Raw genomic sequence first — 27,394 nt, 5'->3', positions numbered from 1 at the left:
CCCGAACCCTGATCTGCTTCACCTATCCTGTGGCGATGTGTCTAAGGAAATTCCTTCCTTTACTAGATATCACATCATAGCAACGGTCTTCCAACACAGAAACTGAAATGAGATTCTTCTTCAGGATTGAAACACACATCGCATCTTTTAATTTGAGAGGGGAGCTAGACTCCCTCAGAAAAGTGATTGTACCAATACACTATACCTTTCATCATCTCCCATTTCAATGTGCATCTAGAGGTCATCCTCCAAGTTGCTGAAGAATTCTCAGTTTCCCGTCATATGGAAGGAAGCTCCACTATCTAGATACCACACACTACCCATCATGGTGCTCATCATACAAGTGATGAGGGTGAAATAAAGTTTGAATTGTGAAGCAAGAGCTTCACCTGCCGCTCCTCCTAAGGTATTCTTACCCTCCTTCTTGTGTGGAAACTTCATGACATAGTGTTCCAGTTCATGACAATGAAAGCAATTGATCTTTGAGAAGTCTTTCTTCTTGTCGACCCGAATGGAATCCCCTTTGGATTGGGATTTCTTCCCTTTACATTGCTTTTCCTTTCTATCCAAGGAACAATTATCCTCATCATCATGCTTGGATGAGGTTCCATCTTTGGTGTTTTGCCTTATCTCTTCTTGAACCAAGACGAACGGCAATCACTCCCAATTTGGCATCTTCTCCCTCCCATTTACCGATTCCTAGTAGCTATGCCAGCTCTTGGGAAGGCCTAAAAGTGCTAGGCTTACCAAATAATCTGCAACAACTGTAATACCAACACTCCCAAGTTCATCCCAACAATGGGTGTACCTACTCAAGTACTGTGTGTTGGGGTATTAATATGGGTTTATAAATTCAGTCCCTCTTACATTTATTTTTCAATCTGGGGTCCGTCTGGTTATTTCAAAGTTATCGTGCAAGGTTTATGCAGGCCACAGGTTTCCTACCTAGTATTAATAAATTACGAAATACAAGGCTCAACGAGTGTTATGAATCGAGTAACGACAAAGTAAATAAAACCAAATCTAAGAAATAGCAATCTGAAGTAATAGCAATATGAAATAACAGCAAGATAATAAAGCATTAAAGAAAGGAACAAAAATCATAAAGCATTAACATTATAACTAAAAATCACACCTATCCACGTGACTGTATCCAACAACACCCGATCGAAAGAGTGGGTCCAACTCTTCGATCAGGGTCGTGGCTGAGAATTATAGATCACACATAGTTACAATATGTTGATATTCTCAATAATTCATAAAAAGGAATTACAATAGAATTTTTTTTGCTACATGCAAAAGAAAATACGATCATTCTTCTCAATTTTTCCATACTCATACACAACCATCATTACATGAATAACATTTAACAAACCCAGAAATTGTGGTGATTTGTCTGTTCAAAAATGTACAATAATTCCTCAAATAGAAAACATAATAAAAATATAGCAACAGAGTTGGTTCTACTAGTTATTCGTCAGTTGTCAGTTGATGGTTCAGTCCTCGAATAGCGATGTCAACCCGTAGCCAACAACATCATGTTGGGTTCTGTTTCGTTGAACAATGTCTGATATGAATCTACAAGGAATCTCATCAGCAAATCGTCTAAGCATTGTTCCCCTATGACTATAGGTTCATTAATTAACAATTCAAGAAGACCTTTCAATACGATATACCATTTCATTAATTGGGATAAAAATCAACCTCATAAGAGCTATAAAAATAGATGGAAAAGGATAGGCGAAGTAGGTAAAAATGGGTAATTTCATCGGCCAACATCTCCCCCCAACTGGCTTGGTTGCATGTCCTCATGCAAACAACTTCCTACATAGATCATGGTTAGACCCATTGTGACTAACATGGATCTAATTGAGGTCATATTGTTTCACCATATGAGTCTCAGGTAGTTGATACCCATTTGTGTGAACGATGTCCTTCCACCAATATTCGTCCCATACTGATCAGATGGAAACTAGTTAATAGGAAACTGGAACCTTAACCCTAGCCAACCAACTCCACAGTGTTGCATGCAAGCAATATATCGTGGGATTCTCTCCAATGCTCTTGAAAAATTAGGTGCCCCAAAGGATTCTTGTGCCCGTACTGCTAACAATGAAAGTATCCAATGCCTTTGACAAGCATCCTTGGCCTCTTCCTTAAAAGTACAGATCTGCCTTGTGCACAGGTCGACACACCATCATTGTGTCATAAGAATCCGGTCCTTTCAACCTTCTAATTTGAGAAACCAATGATGTTTAGTGCAAATATCCCCATATTGGAAATTCTCCATCCTAACCATCAATGGATGATTTGCTTGATTTTCCTCAAATGTATCAAGGGCCTTCTTCCATTTGACTTGATTGATCACAAAAGATGTAAAAGCCCTTAATTGGATATCTCCTACAAATGGCACCAGGTTAAACGTCTGATCAATTCCTAGGATATAATCATGCATGTATAGCTCACATAGAAAATGTTGGTTAATATGATTATTAGCTCTCAAAATCCTTAACAATTGCATGGGGTCTTCTATTTTGTGACTCAACTCTTAGTGAATACTTTCCAAACAGAAAAACAAATACTGCTCATGAAGAAAAAAGGTGTAATAGTTAGCAGGGGGCCTGCATGCCATCATTTGTTGCACTAGAGTAAACATCTCATCCTTATCAGTCTTTAGCAACTGAACCTGTTCCTGCAATTCTCTTATTCTCTTCTGCAATTTTTCTTGTTGTTGTTGAGTTTTTTCGATCTGAGTTATATAATTGGAAACTTCCCTTGCCACATTCTCCCGAATTTCTCTTATTTCTTTCTGATAAGCCTCCGTGGAGATTGGCCCATGCTAGAAACTAAAAGTAGTGGCCTTCTACTTTTGGATTTCTGCTGACAAAAGGAACTCTCATGATTCTTCAAGGTGGATGAGTGCCTCGTTCTATGTGGATGAAGAGATTACCTCTTTTTCTTGTGTTTTGGTAGATGATGAGACTACCTCCCTATCTTTTGTCTGTACGTGACCAAAATTGTCCCGTTAGTTCCGGGGGTCACGGACGTTCGACTAGATTTGATTTTCCTCTTTCATTCTTCTTGTTTCCACAATCGCGTCACCCATTTCCTTAGCTTTGCAATTTCCATATTTAACTAAACATTCTCCTTTAAAAATTCGTGGTTCCGATGTTGAATGGGAGTTTTCCTTTTTACAAGTTCCTCAACAGGTTCTTGTTTGATCACATTCTCGTCCATTTGTCCTAAGCTGGTACTAGTCCTTATGTAGCAGTAGTAGAAAATTATTCAACAGGTTCCCTCTTTTATCACAATTTCCTCCATCTATTCTGGTGACGATACTATTTCTTTTGGAGTAGTATCAGCAAATTCCTCAACAGGTTATTGTTTTACTAAAATGTCCTCCATCTGTTCTAAAGCCGGTACGGGTTCTTGTGAAGCAGTATCAGAAAATTAATCAATAGACTCTGGCACTACCAAATTTTCTTCCATTGGTTTCGAAGCTGGTACTGGTTCTTGTGGAGCAGTATCGGTCACACCCTCTTCTTCCAATTGTTTTGAAGTCGGTACTAGTTCTTTTGGAGCAGTATCGTCAAAGCCCTCTTCTTCCATTTTATTTGAAGCCGATACTAGTTCTTGTGGAGCAGTATCGGAAACACCCTCTTCTTTTATTTGCTTTGAAGTAGGTACTGGTTCTTATGCAGTAGTATTGGTCGCACCCTCTTCTTCTACAACTCCTAAGAACTTTAATTTGGGAGGAATTACTTCCTTTGTTGCCACAATGGTAGGAGAGAGGAATTTCCTTGATCTTCTCAGCAAAGAGGCCATAAGTGGTGAGTGAGGGGGAGAAATTTCAAGTTCCATACCACCAACATCCTTCATTTTTATTTCCTGAGTTCCTTCCCCATCTCCAAAATCATCTTGTTTATCCTTCATTTATTCGTCCCATTTATCCTCTACTTCCTCCAATATTTGTTCCAATTCTTATTCTTCAAGCAATTCCTCTTCTGGCCTTACAAGCATCATGGCTGCAACTTCTTCCTCTGATAATTCAACCAGCTGCTGCCAAGTTATAGGAGTCTGTAACAAGGCATGAATTACCAACAATCTAACAAGTCCATGATTTTTAAGGACAGCCAACACCTAGCGCGAGCAGTGCACATACTGGGCCATTGATTGTAAATTGTTCAAAAGGAAGAAAGGGATATTTACATTAGGCACATGACGAAATCGGAGATTGGCTAGGAGCTTGAAATTATATTTAAAAAGAACAGAAAACCAAACTTCATAGGTGATATACCAGATTCAGAAGTATGTGACCCCTGACTAGGGTTGTGGTAGAGATTTCCGATCGTGTCCCTTTCCTTTCTACACCACATTCTCCCCCACTTGTAAGAACAACTCTAAACACTCTGGCAAGGCTGCTCTTCTGATAAACCATTTTTGTCCTTCCTGTGCTAACCCATTGACCACTACAATGACTTACTCATTCAATTGAACTTCCAATCTGATGACCCTATAGTGATTTCTGTCCAGATTGAATGCAAATTCAACTTTCACTCCTTCATCGAACCCTTGTAGCTGCTCAAAGTAAGTATGTCAGCCTGCATTTCAGAAAATCTTCCACACTTATGCTCTATGTCGTACCTGCTTTGTATTCTCAGGTTCATGTCTAATAACCTGCCCACCCATTATATCTATCATTTGCCCTGTAGTAGCATTCGGAGTAGAAGTCGGTCGTTGAGGGAACATTTAACCAAGAAAGTACGCGGTAATGGAAATGGTGATAAGGGAAATGAATCTGGGAGAGGGTTATGGTAAAACTAGTTGTAATCGTGGTAATAATTATGGTAATAATTTTGATACATTGGAAATGACCCCATTTTAATGTAAACATGTATATTCGTACATGGTGTATTTTCCAATTGTATAATTGAATAGTTTAAACGATATTTAATGAGGTACGATAATAACGAAAAATGGTGTCATTATTAATTAAATGTGATAGTCTCCCCCCAACTAAGGTATGGCCATCCTCAAACTTCTTTGGTCATCTCATTATTGAAATGTCAATTAAATTCACAGTCATTGAGGGACGTACCTAAAAAATTACCTTAGCGGAGTACCAGCATTGGCGGAGTATCAACATCATCAGACTACCAACACCAATGGAGTATCAGCATCGGCAGAGTATCAACACCAATGGAGTATCAACATTGGTAGAGTATCAGCACCAATGGGGTATCAACATCTGCAGAGTATTAGTACCAGTGGAGTATTAGCATCGGTAATGTTGTAATGGAGACAACTAAGATGTTGCAAGAGGAGTAGTAGCAGGGGAGATGGGAAAACCCTTGCAACTGGATTAGCAACAAGGGAGGGGAAAAGACTGTTACAACTAGAGTAGCAGCAAGGGAAGTGAAAAAGAGTATTGAAATTGGAGTAGTGGCGAGGGAAGGGGAAAAGAGCACTACAATTGGAGTAGCAATAGGGGAGACGAAAAATGGTGTTGCAACTTGAGTAGTAGCAAGGGAAGGGAAAAGTAGTGTTTCAATTGGAGTAGGAGCAAGGGAAGGGAAATAGAGCGTTGCAACTGGAGTGGCAACAAGGGAAGGGAAAAAGAGCATTGGAACTAGAGTAGCAGCAAGGGAAGGAAAAAGAGCATTGCAACTGGAGTAGCAGCAGAACTTAAAACTTTATTTTATTTTATTTTGTATATTATTGTTATTATTCTTCTTATATTTATTTATTTATTTATTTATTATTCAATATGAGGTGCAAAGGAAGAATTTTCTACACAAATGACTTCAAAACTAGAATCATCAGAAAATTGTCTAATAAAGGAGTCCCTAGAGGTCGAATGGTGATACAACCTGAGGTGATGTCCATTTGAAATTAAAGGAGTATGTGCATTGTCTATTGTTATGAGTTTAACAGTTCCATTTTCAAACACTGTGTCGATCTCATATGGACCCATCCATCTTGATCGGAGATTTCCTTTAAAATCCTTGAATCAGGAATCATAGAGTAATACCTAATCACCTTTTTGAAACACAATTTTCTTAATAAATTTATCATGCCACTTAGTTCGTTGTTGCTGGATGGTGGTAGTGTTCTATATAGCTACCAAACATATTTCATCTAACTCATTAAGTTAATCCAATTGGTGTTTTTGGGCAGCAGTAAGATACAGGCCTACTTCAAGAGTTTTCCTATGTGTTTTGACCTTGAATTCAACGAGAAACAGAGAGGATTTCCCATACACAAGTTCATATGGTGAAAACTCCATTGTATTCCACCATGTAGTTCTATATGCCCAAAGTGCTTCAGGGAGATTTTCAGCCCAATTCTGGTGATGGTTAGCCATAGTCTTTGTAAGAATATTTTCCAATACTTTATTTGTTCTCTCTACCTGACCATTCATCTGAGGATGGGATGTCACCCAGTGTTTGATTCCAAATTTATTCATAAGCATTGTTGTTGAATGTGATGTAAATTGTGCCCCTCCATCTGAAACTATTTCCCTGGGAGTCCCATATCGAGCAAATATTTCTTCAAACAGGAAGTCTGAGACAGTTTGTTCGGTGACTTTTGAAATGGCCTTAGCTTCCACCCATTTCGTCACATAGTCTATACAAACAAGGATATGAAATTTCTAGTGAGATGGAGGGTTAAATGGCCCAACAAAATCAATAGCCCAATTCTCAAAGGGCTCAAGGACTAGTTGAGTCGTCAATGGAATTTCATTTGATCAAACAGGCTAGCCCATTTGTTGACAGTTGTCACACCCTTGAACATATCTTCTAGCATCCTGGAATATAGAGGGCCAATAGTATCCCATCTGTAGCACCTTGTTATCAGTCCGTTTATCAGCAAAGTGTCCTTCACAAGTTTCATTGTGGGCATCTTTCAGGACATCGTATATATCGTCCTCACCTACACAACATCGGATTTGTTGATCTGGTCCAATGTAGAAGAGGTACCCTTCTATCCATGTATAATGAGCAGTATGTTGAATAATTCTCCATTGTTCCCTGTGTGACAAATGATGAGGCACCTTACCTGTAGCAATATAGTTAGAAATATTTGCATACCAAGGGATGTGAGTGGAAATTGCAAAAATATGTTCATTAGGCAAACTATATTCGATAGGTGTATCTTCATTATTAATCTTCAGCCTAGACAGGAAATCTGCTACAACATTATCTTTTCTTGGTTTGTCCATAATAGTGATATCAAATTTTTGTAACAATAATAACCTGTGATTCATCCAGGAGTTATAGGTTTTTTCATCAACACCTGATAGTTGAATGATCTGTATGCACAAAGGTATGGTACCCTATAATATAATGCCAAAATTTGTTAATAACATAAATAACAGCCAAAAATTCCTTCTCAGTTACCGTATAATTAATCTTAACAGGAGTTAAATTCTTGTTGACATAGTAGATTGCATACAACTCATTATCTTCATGTTGGATGGGAATCGTCTGTACAGATATGGAATGGAAGTTTTGAATCAGGTCCACGCAATTTTGAATCCTTACAAACTAATTTCTTGACCCTGAAAAGTCGATTCACAAGCATTAGTCCACACAAATTCTGCATCTTTAGACAGTAGTTGGAAAAGTGGAAATGTTACTTTAGAGAAATTTTTTTATGAAGCGTCAATAATACCCATCATAACCAATAAAGATTCGTAATGCTATCTATGTCTTCAAAGTGAGAAAGTTTAAGAATACCTCAACCTTAGCAGGATCAACTCATATTCTTGCAAATGAAAATACATTCCCCAGGATGATCCCTTCCTCTATCATCATATGACATTTCACAATGATAAGAGAAATGTGTGTATGTTTACATCGTTTAAGTACTTTTTCTAATTTTTCCAAACCATCCTCAAAAGAATCACCATATGGTGTGAAATTTTCCATGTGAATTTTGACACTATCATTAATCAAATCAGAAAATATTCCCAATATTTCCCATTGGAAAGTAGCAGGTGCATTACAGAGTCCAAATGGCAGGACCCGGTATGCAAAATCTCCCCAAGGAAAAGTAAAAGTGGTCATGTCCTGACCTTCAGGAGCTATTTGGATTTGGTTGTATCGAATGAACCCATCCAGGAAAGAAAATAACTTCTTTCCAACTAGTGTGTCGAGAACATGGTCGATGAAAGGTAAGTGTTGAGAAATGGTAACAAGAAATTCCAATTTAATTTGTCCTTGAATTAAACTGAGAATTAAAATCAAATTCTATTAGTTAATAAAGTTTAATTAACTTAATTAGCTTAGGAATTTCGAGTTGGAAGTCCTTATGTAGTCATGTAAATGTTATCCCTATATTTTAGGGGTCCAAGATGACTTTACTTGAGTTTTAATTAGATAACTCAATTTGACTGAGTTATAGACAATTAAACTAGTTTTAATTGTTTGTGGAACTAGTAGATGTCTAGTAGTGAATTGGTGCACTGGTGCATCCTTAGTGTTACTCCAGCTAACCAAATATTCCCTCATGAGAAACTCATGCATGTCAGTTCATAGAAAGACCCAGTTGAGACTAGAGTTTTAGGGACAGTGTATTATCAGTTGTAGAATGATCTGAGTTGTACAGATAATGCATGCAATCAAAAGAGGACCTAAATTTGGATTGCACAGTTATGGAAGAAGGAATTCCCAACTAAATATGGGTTATTCCTCAGAGGAATTGCGCAATGAAATAGGGTCTCAGCAGGCAGCAAAAATTGGATAAGTGTTGGTCAGTGCGGGCTTGTGAGGGAGAGAGTTGATCATACTTGTGCAGGAATTGTTCTTGTGAGAACAAGCTTTGTATTATCACTCAGATTTCTTTTTAATGCAATAGATAGTTGAGGTTTTTAGCAGTGGATTTCCACAGATAAACAATTGTGTTATTTGTCTTTTATTGTCTTCCTCTTGTCGATTATTGTTTTCATCGATCTATTGCTTTTCGTTGTTTGAAGAGTAGAGTAGATTCTTGGCTTGTCTTTTAGTACACTACATGAGCTATGGATCTACAGGAAAATCTACATGGTATTGGAGTTGAAGATAATATACTAGAGGATATTTTGAAGTTTTGAGTTGGTGGGATACATGTGAAATTCAAATTTTCAATACATACTTCAGGATCGGCAAATGGATTTCTATGGTTTGAGGCTTGAGTATGCCTTGGAAGGAAGCTTGAATTATTTATCCTGGAAGGATAGGATGGTGGATGTGTTGGAGGATAATGACCTCAAGGAATTCATTGATCAATACATTCCTAAGCCAACAACATCGGATGCACAGAATCTGGCCGAATGGAAGAAGTGTGTGGAGAAACCAAGGCCAATAATCCTTGAGGGAGGTCGAGACCACATTGTCTTGAGTCTCCATGGGAAGGAAACTATGTATGCTATGTGGAAAGCATTGACGGACCTATTCCAAAACAACAGTGACCATAGGAAGTTGGAAATAAAAGAAAAACTTCGAAAAGTCAAGATGGAGAAAGGCGAGACCATTCCAAAATACTTGACCAAGTTCACTCACTGTGGTGATGAGCTTGGAAGTGTTCGAATAACCATTTTTGAGGATGATATCGTGAGCTTAGCTCTCCGAAGCCTTCCCAAGAGTTGGGATATCTATTAATACTCTGTTAATGGGAGGGAGAAGCTACCAAATTGGGAATGATTGTGGTTGGATTTAATGCATGAGGAGATCAGAAGGAACACTAGAGATGGTTCCTCATCAAAGACTGATGATGAGGAAAATTGTGCCTAAGCAAGTAAGGAAGGGAAAGGGAAAGGGAAGGCATCCCATTCCAAATCATATTCTTGTCATTGAGGTAAGAAGAAAGACATGTCGAAAGTTAAGTTCTTTCATTGTCACCAGCTGGGCCATTTTTCTACAAATTGTCTGCTAAAGAAGTCCAAGAAGAAGTCATCAGGAGGAGTAGTAGGTGAGGCTTTGGCCCCTCAATTTGAATTGGACTTTACTCTCATTGCATGCATGGTTTCATCAATGATGGGCAGTGCATGGTACCTTGGTAGTGGATCTTCATTCCCCAAGACTGGTGACAAGGAGTTGTTCATTGACCTAGAGGAGAAGGATCTCCAGATGCATATCGAGATGGGTGATGACGGGAGGTATAGTGATACTGGATTGGGAACAGTTACTTTTCAAAGGGATCAGGGTGCTCCTGTCATCTTGAGGGATGTTATGTATGTGCCTGGGTTTAATAAGAACTTGGTATCGATCGCCATGCTTGAGGATAGAGGCTATGATGTGATTTTCTCTAAGGGAAAGGCGTTCCTTAGACACATAGCCACAAGTCAGGTAAAGAATATAGGGATTTGAGTTAAGAATATTTATAAGATGGGGGTAGAGGATTGTGCTACTTTGAGCATGAAAGAAGAGAAGGTGTAGATCCAATATGTTGGCGAGTTGTGGCATAGGAAATTGGGTCACTTGCATCATGGGGCTTTGAAAATCATGTAGCAGGTCTCCATTGGCCTTCCAAAAGGTACGCTATAGCAAGTTGATACATTAAAGGGTCATAATTTGGGAAAATACACCAAGGCTTCCTTTCACGATAGAGACAGTCGAGTAGACATGATTCTAGAGTGAGTCCATTCAAATGTGTGAGGATCATTCTCTACAACATCCATGTCCAAACATAGGTATTATGTTATATTTTTCGACAACTTTTCTCGTAAATGTTAGATATTTTTCATGCAAAAGAAGGTCAAACTTTCACAAAGTTTTGTGAATTTAAAGCATTGGTTGAGAAAGAGTCTGGAAATAAGGTTGAATCTCTAAGGAGTGATAACAGTGGTGAGTATGTCTCAAATGATTTTAAGAACTTCTGTGTAGTAGAAGGGATTAAAAGGGAGTTGACGGCACCACATAACCCACAGCAAAATGGGGTGGCCAAGAGGAATAACAGAAGCATTGTAGGGGCAGCAAGGGCAATGTTTCATGATCAGGGCCTACCACTACACTTGTGGGTTGAGGCATGCGACACCACTATTTGTTTGTAGAATCGTAGCCCGCATCGGATCCTTGGGATGAAGACACTAGAGGAGGCTTATTTTGGTAAGGGACTAGATGTTGGTCACTTCATGATTATTGGGTCATCGGCATATTTCCGTGAGCCCAAAGATGCACAAAAGAAACTTGATCTGACAGTAAATTTGGGGATATTTGTGGGGTACACTGATACACCTCACAACTATTGGGTGTACTTGTTGACAAGCAGGATGACAGTGGTTCGCAGGGATGTCAAATTCGATGAGGAGAAGGTCATGTGAGTTTCCATTGACAAGTAGCTTGAGATACATGCAGTTGAGAAGCTTTTATCTCCCAAGGGTTAGGAGCCTCAGATTGATGTGGAGCCGCCACATGCAGAGGATCTGAGAGTGGAGACATCCACTCAGGCAGAGTCTTCCAGAGATGGGAGAAAGCACACCAGAGAGGCTGACAGGTTATTGCATGATGCACGGGGAATGTGGTAGCACCCACATCTTAGCATAGGCATATGAGGTCACCTGAGAGGTACATTGGATGCATGGCTCTTATGAGCGGATGTGTTGAGACAAAGCCATCTTCCTTTGAGGAGGAAATGCAGCAACCGGTTTGGGTTGATGCCATGGTAGAGGAATATGACTCCATAGTTCGCAATAGTGTTTGGGATGTGGTCCCAAGACTAGAGGACAAGTTAGTGGCGAGCTCCCGATTGCTTTACAAGGTAAATAAATCTGCATACAGTAGTGTGGAGAAGCATAAGGCTAGGTTTGTGGCCCGTGGCTTTTCACGAGTAGAAGGGATTGACTATGAAAATACCTTTGCTCCTGTTGCAAGGTACTCATCGATCATGTTTATATTTTCACTATCATAGTAGATAGGTTGGAAGATACATCAGATAGATACAAATACATCCTTCCTCAATGGCACGATTGAGGAAGAGGTGTACATAGAGCATCCTGAAGGTTTTCAGACCCTCGACCATGAGTCACATGTGTCTTGGCTCAAGAGGGCATTGTATGAGATGAAGCAAGCACCCCATGCTTGGTACACGAGGATCGATAGCTACTTCACCGGGTTGGGCTTCACCAAGAGTGAAGCGGATACAAAATTGTACCACATAGTGGTGCAAGGTAAGTTGTTGATCATTGTGTTGTATGTCACTGATTTGATTTTGACATGTGATGATAAACTAATCAAGCCTTACAAGGAGGACCTTGCAAGAGAGTTTGAGATGAAGGACATGGAGCTCATGCATTACTTTATAGGCATGGAAGTATGGTAGGGTGATGGAGAATTGTTTCTATCTCAGCGAAAGTATGCCAACGTGATACTCAGAAGGTTTTGCATGGAGAGAAGTAAACCCATGTAGACTACTCTAGCAGGTAATTGGAGGAAGGAGGATGCTACTTTAGGGGAAGTAGTGGAAGCTAATGTTTACAGGCAACTTGTGGGTTCACTCATGTATTTTGTGAGCACATGACCAAATATGTTCTATGTAGTTAACCAACTTATTCAAGCGATGGTTAGACCTACCAAGTTGTATTGGATGGCAACAAAGCATGTGTTGTGATACCTCGAGTGCACTACTTAGTATGGATTGTGGTACAAATAGACAGAGGGAGTGAAGCTTCAAGACTTCATCGATGTGGATTGGCAGGGATTCTATCCATCAGGAAGAGCACATCATGAGGGATCTTTAGTATTGGGTCAGCAGCAGTTTCTTGGTACACTAGAAAATAGAGATCAGTTGCACTTAGTTCGATAGAGGTAGAGTACATGGTTGCAAGTCAGGAAGCATGTGAGGCCAGCTGGATGAGGAAGATTCTAGTTGGTTTGTTTGGTCAGCAAATGGATCCAACTATGATTTACTATGATAATCAGAGATGTATCAAACTCTCTGAAAATACAGTTTTTCATGATCGGTCCAAGCATATTGATATCCAATATAATCATCTTCAAGATTGTGTATTGAGGTGGATTATGTTGTTGGAGTACATTCCCACGGAGGAGTAAGATGATGATATTTTGACAAAGGCATTGTCAAGATGTAAATTCGAGTTTCACAGAGACAGGATCAAGGTACCTGATAATACCTTTCTTATTGGGAAGGAGCGTTGATAAATGGAAACAAGAAATTCTAGTTTAATTTGTCCTTGAATTAAATTGAGAATTAAAATCAAATTCTATTCTCATAGCAACTTGTAAATAGTTAATTAAGTATAATTAACTTAATTAGCTTAGGAATTTCAATTTGGAACTCTTTCTGTAGTCATGTACATGTTCCCCCTAAATTTTAGGGGTCCAGGATGATTTTATTTGAGTTGTAATTAGATAAATCGGTTTGACTAAGTTATAGACCATTAAACTAGTTCTAAATGTTTGTGGAACTAGTAGAGGTCTAGTAGTGAGTTGGTGCATTGTTGCATCCTCAGTGCTACTCTAGCTAAATTAATATTCCCTCATGAGAAACTCATGCATGTCAGTTTAGAGAAAGACCCATTTGAGACTAGAGTGCATGGATAATGTACTATCAGTTGTAGAATGATCTGAGTTGTACAGATCATGCATGAAATCAGAAGATCACCCAGATTTGGATTGTGCAGTTATGGAAGAAATAATTACCAATTAAATATGGGTTATTCCTCAGAAGAGTTGTGCAAGGAAATAGGGGCACAACAGGTGGTAGAAACTAGCTAAGTGTTGGTCAGTGCGGGCTTGTGAGGCAAAGAGTTGATCATACTTGTGCAGGAAGTTTTCTTGTGAGTGTTGGTGTCCGAGTGTGAATACCTATTCAACCCTTTTCCACATTTAATTTATCAATCCGAGTGAGTACATTATTTCAAGGTAACGTGCAAAATATATTCAGGTAGAAATGACACAATCCAATCACCAATCTTAGATTCAATAACTGAGTTAACTAAAGAACCACTATGACATTAAACAAGAATCAATTGCAGAACTGTAAAAAGCATTCAGATCAATTAATTAAGGTACTGTAACAACAATCAAAATAAACCCACACAATTAAAATAACAACACAGAAATAATGTAGCACCTGATCAGAAGAGTTGGCCCAACTCTCTGACCAGGGCTGCGGTGTATTCACGTCTTATAGAGAGAACATCAAAATAACTTGAATTCAATTAATTAAACAGTCTTTTGTTACAATCTCCATCTCTTGCACGAATAAACCGATTCACAGCATTGAAACCCTTCTTATACAATACGCAGAGAAAATTGTCTCTCAATATGGCAGCTAATGCCTACCAATATACAATTGTTGAAACGACGAACTAGTTGCTGAGAGAAAGACAAGAAAGGTATGGAATAGGCCTAAAATCCATTATGCTATTACAGTGCTTGCTGATATGGTGCTGGAAAGTCAGAATCTCTTCTATGATTTGCATCAGTGACCTTTGACCATTGGATTTGCGGAAATGTCAAAATTAGTAACTAGCATAGGTAAAATCTACATGACTATTACTCCATTAATTAAATATTCCAGGAAGACAATGGAAGAGGGTTTACCTTGTGCATTTACAGAAATTAGTGAATATAAATTATACAAAGGATGTGCTCCTCCATCTGAAATTATCTCTCTCGGAGTACCATATCTAGCAAATATTTCTTCAAATAAAAAGTCTGAGACAACCTGCTCTGTTACTTTTGTTACAGCCTTGGCTTCTACCCACTTCGTCACATAATCTGTGTAGACTAAAATGTGGACTTTCTGATGTGAAGGTGGGTTAAATGGACCCACAAAATCAATAGCCCATCTTTCGAAGGGCTCAAGAACTACCTGTGGTTGTAATGGAATTTCATCTGAGCGACCAGGCTAACCCATCCATTGGCAGCTATCACATCTTCGAACATAGTTCTATGCATCACTGAAGATAGAGGGCCAATAATATCCCATCTGTAACACCTTGTGGCCAGTTCACTTGTCCACAAAATGCCCCCCACAAGGGCCATCATGAGTAGCTCTCAAAACCTCATAGATGTCACTTTCTGCTACACAACGACGGATCTGCTGATCACCCCTTGTATAAAAGAGATATCCTGCTATCCATGAGTAACGGGCACTGTGATGAATAATCCTCCATTGTTCCCTGTATGAAAAATGTTGAGGTACTTTTCCTGTAGCCAAATAGTTAGCAATGTCTGCATACCAAGGGGTATTAGTAGAAATTGCAAATAAATGTTCATCTGGAAAGCTATCTTCTATAGGTTCTCCTTCATTATTAGCATTTAATCTAGATAGAAAATCAGCAACTACATTATTCTTTCCTGGTTTATCTATAATGGTGAAATCAAATTCTTGAAGTAATAAGAACCACCTTTTTATACGCCCAGGAGTTACAATTTTGTTCATCAAATACCTAATTGTTGCGTGATCAGTGTGTACAAAAGTAGGATACCCAGTAATATAGTGTCGAAATTTATTAACAACATAGATGACAGCCAAGAACTCCTTCTTCGTTACCATATAGTTTAGCTCAGCAGATGTTAAATTCTTGCTGACATAATAGACCGCATACAGCTTCTTATCTTCTTGATGTCCCAACACTGCCCCTACAGCTGTTTGAGAGGCATCTGCATGGATATGAAACGGAAGTTCCCAATTCAGACTGTGTAAGATTGGAGCTTGGCAGATTAGTTCCTTGATCTTTTCTAAAGCTACTTCACAATCATTTGTCAATAAAAATATTGCATATTTAGTTAACAGCTGAAAAAGTGGGAATGCGATCTTGGAAAAGTTTTCTATAAAACACCTATAGTAACCAGCGCAACCAATAAAACTATGTACCTGAGTCAGTGTCTTGGGAACAAGAAAATGCAAAATTACCTTTACCTTGGCAGGGTCAACTTGTATTCCAGCAGCTGAAAGAAAATGTCCCAGCACTACTCCGTCTTCTCTCATCATATGGCATTTCGTTGTACTCATATTAACATGCATTTGTTTACACCTTTTAAGGACCTTCTCCAAATTTGCCAATGCTTCTTCGAATGACCCCCCATATGGTGTGAAGTCATCCATATAAATGTCAACATTGTCATCAAGTAAATCAGAGAAAATCCCCAGTATTGCTCTCTGAAAGGTAGCAGGCGCATTACAAAGACCAAACGAAAGGACTCGGTAAGTGAATGTTCCCCAAGGGCATGTAAAGGTAGTCTTATCCTGATCCTCAGGAGCTATTTGGATTTGGTTATACCCGCTAAACCCATCCAGGAAAGAGAAAAACTTCTTCCCGACCAAGGTATCAAGGACTTGGTCGATAAATGGAAGAGGAAAATGATCTTTCAAGGTTGCTTTATTCAACTCCCTATACTCTACACAAATCCGTCATTTACCATTCTTTTTAGGAACGATGACTGGGGGGGATACCCACTAGTTTTCCGAGATTGATTTAATAAATCCTGCATCCAATAACTTCTGGAGCTCCTCTTTGACAATGTTATTCAAGGCAGGGTTCATCCTTCTTTAGGGTTGTCTCATGGGTCGACAATATTCTTTAATGTAGATATGATGAGTACACAAATTGGCATGGATACCTTTCATATCAGTATAATCTCAGGCGAAAGGTTCTTTTTGTTCTCGAAGGATCTTTAGGAGTTGTTCAGTCTGGGTCGGTGAAAGATTCAGGTTGATATTCAATGTCTTCCCTGGCTCAATATCCACTGGTATGTTGTCAGAAAGTGTTGTTACAAGAATGTCTTCACCTTCGGTTTTCGATCCGATAGTTTCCTGTGTTTCACAACTCATGATTGATTCCAAAAACTGTCGAGTTGGATCTACAATAGCATGAGGGCTGCTAATAAAAGTGTTGATAGTATCATCCTCTGTCTCATTCTTAAAGCAGAGGGCTTGCCCCATGGTAAGCATTGGCTGGAGTTCCTGCTATTCAGTTTCAATCCCATCCAAAGACAAAGAGTTATGCTTTGGCTTTTTCTGCGAGCTTGGTTCAGCAGGGGGATAGAGAATAAGATTTTTCGTATTTTCCCCATTAGAAATTATCATGTTTCCTAACTGACATCCGATATAGGCATCAGCAATTGCAAGCCACAACTATCTTGAAATAAGGGGATGACCACCAGCTAGGGACTAGATATGTAAGACTAGGAGATCAATGGGATAGCACCAATAATCCACTAAAATCGTTATGTCTTCCAATTTCCCTATCAGTCTGATTGTAGATCTGTCAACTAGTTCTAAGACTGTAGGGGTTGTCTTAAGATCACGCAATCCCCATGTAAGCATGGTTTCAGAAGTAATTACATTAATTACAGTGCCCAAGTCTACCAACACGTTCAGAATATCTACCCTGTTAATCTAAACTGTTAGAATTGGGTTCCCAGGATAGGCATGGCCTTTCCCAGCATAATGTCATATAGTCTCCCCATAACATGAATTGTAAGTGGATCTTTTGTTTTCTTCCCAAGTCTCTTAGAACAATATTCTTTGATAGTTTTAGTGTAAATAGGTACATATTTCATGGCCTAAAGCAGGGGGATTTTTACAAACAAATTCTGCAATTCTCCTAAAAGATCAAATTCTGGTTGAGGGACCCATTTACTCAAGGCTAATCATTCTGGATAAGGAGGATTGGTTTTACAGACCTAAATAACAATCAAATGAGAAGGAGAATGTTACACATATGGTTGGGTTATCACATCCCTGATTGCTTGAGATTCTGGGTTCTCATCGTCAAGATGTTCAATAATAAAGGGCGATGTAGGAGCATTTACTACCTGGCCAGATCACATATTTATCTCATTAAACCCTACAGTAGAAATGTTGTACGAAGGAAGTTTGAGGGTGTCTGCTTGCTGAGCGCCCTTATTGTTTGGATTTGGGTTTGGCTGAATAGGAATTTGAGGCCGAAGAGGAGGCTTATTGGAGGGAACGTTGGAGGGAAGTTGTAACTGTTGCTATTGTGTAGGTTGAGGAAATTGAGCAACAAGGGGAACATGATTACGCCAGCCTTGAGACCATGAAGAAATTGAATTAGGTTGAGGAAACCATGGTTACTAAGGTGGGTATTGGTAATATTGAGGCCAAAAAAGAAATGACTAAGGATTCATATTATAACATTGAAAAGAATCCTAAGATGTACCTCGGTTTAAGCCTGATGACGGTGGCTGCCATGGTTCCTTAGACCCCATAAAGAATATTTGATCTGGTTCTTCATTCGCCCCCTGAAATACTACCTTTAGTGTTGGAAGAGATGGACGCGCACTAATGGAGTGACTTTGTTCACAAATAGCACGTCTCTATAGTGTCTGGTGGGCAGAAGATAGCCATAGTTCTTTCCAACTCCATCTGTTTTTGTTTTTCCTGTAATGTGTCCATTTGGAAGGATAATGTACCTAGGATATCAGCTTTCAAATTATCTAGCAGGTTCCTAATTTCTGCCTTTGTGATTCCCCCGCTTTATGCTTTAAAAGTTCGGATTCCTTGTTTATTCCTTGCAGCTCCCCTTGAACATTGAATACAAAGTTCACAGATGGTGTCAAATTCTTCCTTAGATATATCCCCTTTACCTACTATGTTCAACAACTCCAAAGATTCTTCCCTTAGGGCCTGGAGAAAAATAATTTTCAAAATATCCTTATCCAGGTCACTGTGGCCAGATCTTTGGAGAGTATACTTAAAACGTTCCACATAGTCCTCCATATTTTCATCCTCCTTCTGCATGAATTTGAAAATTTCTTCCTTAATGTCCCAGGATTTACAGTAATCCTGATATTTTTCCAGGAAATCCTTCTTCATGTCATCCCAGGTAGAAATGGTCTTTCCTCCTAGACCCATAAACCATCACAATGCTGTCGATTTTAATGTAACAGGAAAAATTCAGCTTCTGAGCATCATTGACATAGTCATACCCTCTGCAAACAATATCAAACTCGAATAGGAAAGTGTTTGGATCCTCTGTGGAAAGCCCATGGAAGTTTGGCAGTGCGGTCAGTGGAATAGGTTTCATTGGTGCATCACCCGTAATTTCCCCAATTGGGAATTCAATTGAAAATGTTGTGGGTTCCATAAATATCCTTCAATACTCACTTGTAACTTCAACAGGTTCCTGTTGTGTAACAACTGGTGGTTGTCAAAGTTTAACAGCACTCCCTTGATCACAAGGTGAAGAAAATCCTCTGAGGTTTCCTTCCTCAGTCCATGAGTGGATCTCTTCTTCTGACCCTCTGTTGGCCACCTCCTCCCTGTCTGATACCAAAGGAAGTGTTTTTTCTTTCTCTGATGCCCTGCTTCCTACTTCCCCTACAGTTGTTGAAAGGGATACTTCCACCTCTAGAGGTTGTATAGGTTGTTCCACAGAATGTCCTTTGGATCTTGTGTGAACTTTCACCCTAGTAGCAGCTCGCGAAGAGGCTTCTGATGCAGCTTTTGTGATAATTTCCTGGATATAGGTATTCCTCCCCAAATCCTTCCTTCCTTGCCTTTGGGGTCCTCCTTTGCCCCTTTTATTCGAACCCTTTTTCATACATTTATTGGAAAGAAAACATTAAAAATTTCACATCTCAAGACCTGGAGTAGGGCGAAAAACTCTTTTCCCTCCCCAGGACGAGAGGATGATTTGAAAACAATAAATCAGTAGAAAGAAAACTAAAGCCCAGGAACTATAGCAGGGTGAGAAAACTCTTTTCCTCCCTAGGACGAGAGAGTGGCCCCTATGTAAAAAAAAATCGAAAGAAAACAAAAGAAAATAGCTAAGGCTCAGGATCTGGAGAAGGGTAACAATTCCCTCCCCAGAACGAGAGATAGGTTTCTAGGAAATCAACAAAACAAAAAGCAATCGAAAAGAAAAGAAAATAGAACACTATGATCAAGACAAGATATTGATCGGTAGATCAGTGTAGATCGTTTTATTGCACCTTGTTAGCCTCCCCGACAATGGCACCAAAATGTTGGTGTCCTAGTGTGAATACTTATTCAACCCTTTTCCACATTTAATTTATCAATCTGGGTGCGTACATTATTTCAAGGTAACATGCAAAATATATGCAGGTAGCAATGACACAATCCAATCACCAATCTTAGATTCAATAACTGAGTTAACTAAAGAACCACTGTGACAGTAAACAAGAATAAATTGCAGAACTGTAAAAAGCATTCACAGCAATTAATTAAAGTACTGTAACAGAAATCGAAATAAACCAACACAATTAAAATAACAACACACAGAAATAACGCAACACCTGATTAGAAGAGTGGGCCCAACTCTCTGACCAGGGCTGCGGTGGATTCACAGCTTATAGAGAGAACAGCAAAATAACTTGCATTCAATTAATTAAACAGTCTTCTGTTACAATCTCCATCTCTTGCACAACTAACCCCGATTCACAGCATTAAAACCCTTCATATGCAAAATGCAAAGAGAATTGTCTCTCAATATGGCAGCGAATGCCTATCAATATACAATCATTGAAACAACCAACTAGTTGCCGAGAGAAAGACAAGAAAGATCTGGAATAGGCCTGGAATCCATTATGTTGTTACAGCGCTTGCCGATATGGTGTTGGAAGCTCGGAATCGCTTCTATGATTTGCATCTGTGACCTTTGACCACCGGATCTGCGGAAATGTCAAAATTAGTAACTTGCATAGGTAAAATCTCCATGACTATTACTTCATTAATTAAATATTCGAGGAAGACAATGGAAGAGGGTTTACCTTGTGTGTTTAGAGAAATTAGTGAATATAAATGATACAAAGGAGTGAGAGAGAGTGAAAATGTAGGGAAAAAGTATGCAGATTTGGTACCCAATAGTGAGAACAAGCTTTGTATTATCACTCATATTGATTATTAATGCAATAGATAGTTGGGCTTTTGAGCAGTGGTTTTCCCCAAAGAAAAAATTGTGTTATGTGTCTTTGATTATCTTTCTCTTGTCGATTATTGTTTTCATCAATCTATTGGTTTACACTGTTTAAAGAGTAGATTAGATTATTGTCTTTTGTTTTAGTACATTACATGAGCTGTTATTCTACGGGAAAATATACAGTAAGGGAAAGTGATCTTTCTGGGTAGCTTTATTTGACTCCCTATAATCGACACAGATCCTCCACTTGTCATTTTTGTTTGGGACTATGGCTAATGGGGATACCCATTGATTGTCAAAGATTGGATAAATAAACCCAACATCCAATAACTTATGCAGTTCTTCCTTAACAATGTTTTTCAAAGCAGGGTTCATTCTTCTTTGTGGTTGGAAAATAGGACGACATTCCTCTCTTATATATATGTGATGGGTACATAAATTGGGATGAATTCCCTTCATATCCATGTATTCCCAAGTGAAGGCCTCCTTCTCATTCTAAAGAATTTTTAATAATTGTTTAGTTTGGGAGGGCGATAGGTTGGGATTGATGTTCAAAGTTTTCCTTGGATCAATCTCTACTGGTATACTGCTATGAGTTGTTGTGATAGGAACGTTTTCAATTTTCGTTTTTGATTGAATAACTTCCTGAGTAGTACAACTCATAACAGACTCTAATAGTCGTCGGTTCGGGCAAGAAACAGAGTCGGGATCACTGATAAACATACTAATATCATCATCTTTCATTTCTTCTTTGAAACAAATAGCTTTCCAAATAGTGAGAATTGGTATAAAATTTTCATTTTCAGGTTCAAATTCATCCCAAAGGGAAGGCTTTTCTATTAGGGTAAGCCCAAGTTTGACTGATGAGCTTGGTTCTGCAGGAGGGTAAAGAACAAGATTCTTCATAATTTCCCCATTTGATATTACCATGTTCCTGGATTGACACCCAATGTAGGCATCGGCTGTAGTGATCCATGGCCTTCCTGAGATCAAGGGGTTCCCCCCTACCAGTGATTGAGTGTCTTGTAGTAAGAGATCGACAAGGTATTCCCAAGAATCCATGGAAATGATTACATCTTCCAATTTCCCTACAGGTCTCATAGTAGATTGATCTACAAGTTCTAGAACTTTGGGAGTTGGTTTAAGGTTAAGTAAGCCGAGAGTAAGTACAATTGTTGATGTTATAACGTTAATTGCAGCCCCAAGATCTACTAGAACATTTGAAATATCAACCCCATTGATTTGGACTATGAGGATCGGGTTTCCTGGGTCACCATATTTGACGAGTATAGTTTTTCCCAATGTCATGTTTGAAAAATTCCCCATGACATGAATAGTAAGTAGGTCTTTCGAATTTCCTCCCAGGTTTTGTTTGAGCACAATTCCCTAATTGTTTTGGCATAAATCAGCATGTCTTTCATGGTCTAGAGCAATGGGATTTTAACAAATAGATTTTGTAATTCTCCCAAGAGATCAAATTCAAGTTGAGGGATATGTTTACTCAGGGACAACCTCTCAGGATAAGGTGCGTTTTTGTGACCCCCTTGAGTGACAATTGTTTTGGTGGGGGGAAGTTGTTCCACAACACTTGTGTTGGATTACCCCCAACTTCCCTAGACGGGTGTTTAAGTTCTGGTTCAGATGATGAGACTTGGCCCTCAGTTTGTTCAATAAATATTGGTGAAGTCCTTGTATTCACGACTCGTCCAGATCGAAGATTTAATTCACTGCATTCGGAAGTGGAAATACCATATGTAGGAAGGTTGAGTGTCTCAACTTATTATACTCCCCTATTATTCGAATTTGACTTGGTTTGAATAGGTAGTTGAGGACGAAGAAGAGTACTAGTGGAGTCGTTTAGTGGCAGTTGTCACTGTTGTGTCATAGGTTGAGGAAGTTGATTTGTAGGAAGAGGGGGTCCACTCCAGTTCTGAGACCAAGAAGGGACTGGACCAGGTTGGGGTGACCATGACTGCCATGGCGTAGGATACTAGTAATACTACAGCCATGAAGGTGGAAATGGTGCAGGCTGAGACTCAAAATTCCAATTATTAAAATATTAAGAAGGGTCTTGATTCATACCTTGATTCATATTATGTGGTCGCAGTTGCCATGAATTCTTTGGTCCCATAAAATAGAGTTGGTCTGTCTCTTCGTTTTCTCCCTGAAAAACTACCTTCAGCCCAAGAAGTGATGGACACATGCTTGTGGAGTGATTTTTCTCACATATTGCATAGGTTTTGATGGCATTAAGTGGACACTCCTTTAGCAGGTGCTTCTTCCTACACTATGGGCAGAATATGGCCATTTCTTTCTCAGCTTCAATCTGTTTCTATTTTTCTTGCAGAACATCTAGTTGTGAAGACAATGTGCTTAGGATGTCAGTCCTCAAATTGTCCAGTAAGTTCCCAATTTATGCTTTTGTGACCCCACTGCTGGATGATTTGAGAGTTTTGTTATAAGCTTCTCGTGTCCCTTGCTTATGCCTCGTAACTCCTCGTGAACATTTGACACACAGTTCACAGATAGTATCAAACTATTCCTTTGAGATATCCCCATTTCCTACCACATTCAGAAGTTCCAGAGACTCTTCTCTCAATGCTCGGAGTAAGATTATCTTTAAAATACCCTTATCCAAATCACTATGGCTCGATCTTTGCAATCTATATTTAAAACACTCCACAAAATCCTCCATATTCTCATCCTCCTTCTGCATTATCTTGAATATTTCTTCTTTAATGTCTTGAGACTTGCGATAGTCCTGATATTTTTCAACAAAAATTTGTTTCATATTATCCCACGTCGTGATATAATTTCCTCCTAGAACCATAAACCAATGCAACGTTGTCTCCTTCAAATTAGCAGGGAATATCTTCATTTTTTGATCATCTGAAACATAATCATATCCTCAGCAGACAACATCGAACTTGAAGAGGAATGTATCTGAATCCTCGGAAGAGAGACCATGGAAATTAGGTAATTTTGTTAGAGGAATAGGTTTCATGGGTGCATCGCCCCTAATTTCTCCAATTGGGAATTCAATTGTAGAAGTTGTGTTGTTGGCCATGAATATCCTCCAATATTCGCTTGGAATTTTAGTAGGTTCCGATTGTACCACGATACACAATTGAGTTTTCTTAACAACGCTTCCTCGATAAGGTGGAGGGTTTACTTCCCCTACCTCTTATTCCTCGGGACTTTCAACACTTAATTATTTAAATCCACTTCTCCCTACTTCCTCTTCTTTGGACTTTGTTTCCATTGTTGCAGAGGGCTCTGGTTACAAGACTGTCTAGGCCCTGGATCTCATCTGAGATCTTACCCTAACAGTGCCTCTTAATGAGTTCCCTGATTTAGTTCTCGCAATGATTTCCTTAATATTGATTCTTCCTAGATATTTCCTTCCTTGACCTCTTTTTGGGGTTCTTCCTCTGCCCCTTGGCTTTTTTTCTCTATTCATACAATCTAAGAGACAGAGAATTAAATTGAAACAACTAAAACAAATCTAATGCTCAGGTCCCAGTGAAAGGGTTGGTGCAAACCTCGCTTGACCAATATGAGAGAGTCGGTCTTATAGTTAATGAAAAAAAATATCAAATCAAAACAATCAAAAGCAATCTAATGCTCAGGTCATAGAAAATGTTTGGTGCAAAACATAGCCTAACTAGGACGAGAGAGTGGGTTCTACAATCAATTAAAAGGCAAAACATTAAATCAAAAAATAAAAACAATAAATGTAAATATAGTGCTCGGGCCCTGGAAAAGGTTTGGTGAAAAACCTCGCATGACCAGGGCAAGTGAGTAGGTTCTATGGTACTTCTTCACCTTTGATAGCCTCCCCAGCTACGGTGCCAAAATGTTGGGGTATTAATATGGGTTTATAAATTTAGTCCCTCTTGTATTTATTTTTCAATTCGGGGTCCGTCTGGTTATTTCAAGGTTATCGTGGAAGGTCTATGCATGCCACAAGTTCTCTACCCAATATTTAGCAATTACAAAATACAAGGCCCAACAAGTGCTACGAATAGAGTAACGGAAAAGTAAATAGCACCAACTCTAAGTAAGAGCAATCTGAAGTAACAACAATCTGAAATAACAGCAAGATAATAAAGCAGTAAAGAAAGGAACAAAAATCATAAAGCATTAAAGATATAACTAAAAATAATACCTATCCACGTGAATGTATCCAACAACACATGATAGACAGAGTGGATCCAACTCTCTGATCAGGGTCGTGGCTGAGACTTAAAGATCACACAGAGTTACAATATGTTGATATTCTCATTAATTCATAAAAAATAATTACAACGGAATTTATGTTGTTACATGAAAAATAAAAGCTTATCGTTCTTCTCATATGTGCCATAATTATACAAAACTATCATTACATGAATAACATTTAACAAACCCAGAAATCTTGGTGATATTTCTATTCAAAAATATACAATAATTCCTCAAATAGAAAAATAAAAATATAACAATAGAGCTAGTTCTGCGAGTTATTCGGCAGTTGATCATTTGATGTTCAGTCCTCGAATATCGCTTCCAATCAACAGTCAACAACATCACGCTGGGTTTTGTTCTGTTGAACAATGTCCGATATGAATCTACAAGGAAACTTGTCAGCAAATCATCTAAGCATTGTTCCCTTATGACTACCGCTTCATTAATTAACAATTCAAGAAGACATGCCAATACAATATACCTTTTCATTAATTTGGATACAAATCAACCTCATAAGAGCTATAAAATAGATGGAAACGGATAGGTGAAAGTAGGTAAAAATGGGTAATTTCATCGGCCAAAACTATGGTATTATGTCGCTCTTCTCCATCTTGATCTTCTGAAGCTTTTCCTTCAATGTCATCTTCCTGTGGTCACTATTGCTCTGAAACAAGTCTATCAAGGCTTGACACATTACATATCAGGTATCCTTCCCATGGAGATTCAAGAAAATATGACCTTGAACTCCTTCTAGTATGATCCACCTTTCCTTTGCCACACATTTCTTCCACTCTGCTAAATCTTAAGCATCAGTTGTTGGAGGCTTACGAATATTATTGTCTATGAATTCCTTTAGCTCATTATCTTCCAACACTGCCTCCATCTTGTGCTTTCAATCAATATAAGTTGAGCTACCCTCAAGGGCATACTCGAGTCTCAATCCATTGAAAGAAATCCTACTAGATCTGAAGAATGATACTACAAATTTGATTCACCTGCAAAGACAAACTCATTTTTTCTCTTCTATTGTGATTCTTGCTTTCATACCATGTAGAAATTCCTTGTATATTCAAACTACTTATGTAATTTTATTAAACAAATTACTTGAATCTACTCTACTCATCAACGGAAACAATTATTCAATCGAGAAATCACAACATAAACATGAGACAAAATTCAATCACATATGCTCATAGATTTATCTAAGGGGAAAGAAACTACTCAAAACCCCTTCCTAATTGTATTGTATTTGTCAGAAAATAGAGAAGAAATACAATGCCTGCTCAAGCTTGAGCAACCTCTTCACTAGTATGATCTATCTTATTGCTTCCTAGACAAGCTCTGGTAAATGCTTAACCAAATCCAAGCCTTCCCATGTCCCTATTTCTTTGTGTTGTTCCTCAAGGAATTAGCCCCCAATTAATTAGGGAAATTCACAACTAGAATTATGAAATCCCTATAGGCCCATATTTGACTACATGCACCACCTGTACAATTTAAAATTGTTTACAACTGATAGTACACTGCCCTTGAACTCTAATCTTAACTGGATAACTCAAATTATCTGCATGAATGATTTAATTTGGGCTGATTGATCAGTTTAACTAAATGATCACTTAGTGTGAAAAATGCTACACACCCTTGACTAAACCTCCACTTGTTCTACTAACAGTGAGAACTAGCTACACTGACAATAACTCAGATTAACTGAACTAGATTGCTACAAATTAGCAATCGGTCATGTGGAACTGAAATCAAGTGTCTCCAACTGGAATTAACTAATTTAATTGTGTGGTAAGTGCCATATCACTTTAATTAAATTCATCCAAGTATTTTTATGAAATTAGAATTCGAAATTCTCCTAATTAATGTTTGGGAAAATTTAAATTAGGAATTTCTTACTACATTTTCAACAATTTGTATTCATGTCCAACTTTATTGCATAAGTATTGTTAATCAAAAGAGGAGTAGAATGCAATTGTTTCTCCTACAAGTCTTCAAGAATCTTCATGAGCCATACAATTTCCTTCGTTGCCTCTGCAACTGCCACATATTATGCCTCACTTGTGGAATTTGATGGAGCTGATTTTTTGTGTTACCTCTAAGAGACAGTCTTGATTCAAGACTAATGACATAATCTGAAGTAGATACTCCATTTCCTTTATCTCCATCAAAATATGAATTAGAGTATCTAATCAAGTTTAAGTCATCCACCTATGTATACTTGAGTCCAAAGTCTTGATTTCACTTCAAGTACCTTAGAACTCTTTTTGTAGCAAACCAATGATCCTCAAACAGCTTTTGGATAAACCTGGA

The sequence above is a fragment of the Pinus tabuliformis genome, chromosome 7, assembly GCF_031772625.1.
Source record: "Pinus tabuliformis cultivar Carrire ecotype Pingquan chromosome 7, CPIR1, whole genome shotgun sequence".
Classification (NCBI taxonomy): domain Eukaryota; kingdom Viridiplantae; phylum Streptophyta; class Pinopsida; order Pinales; family Pinaceae; genus Pinus; species Pinus tabuliformis.
This window is presented reverse-complemented; position numbering follows the sequence as displayed.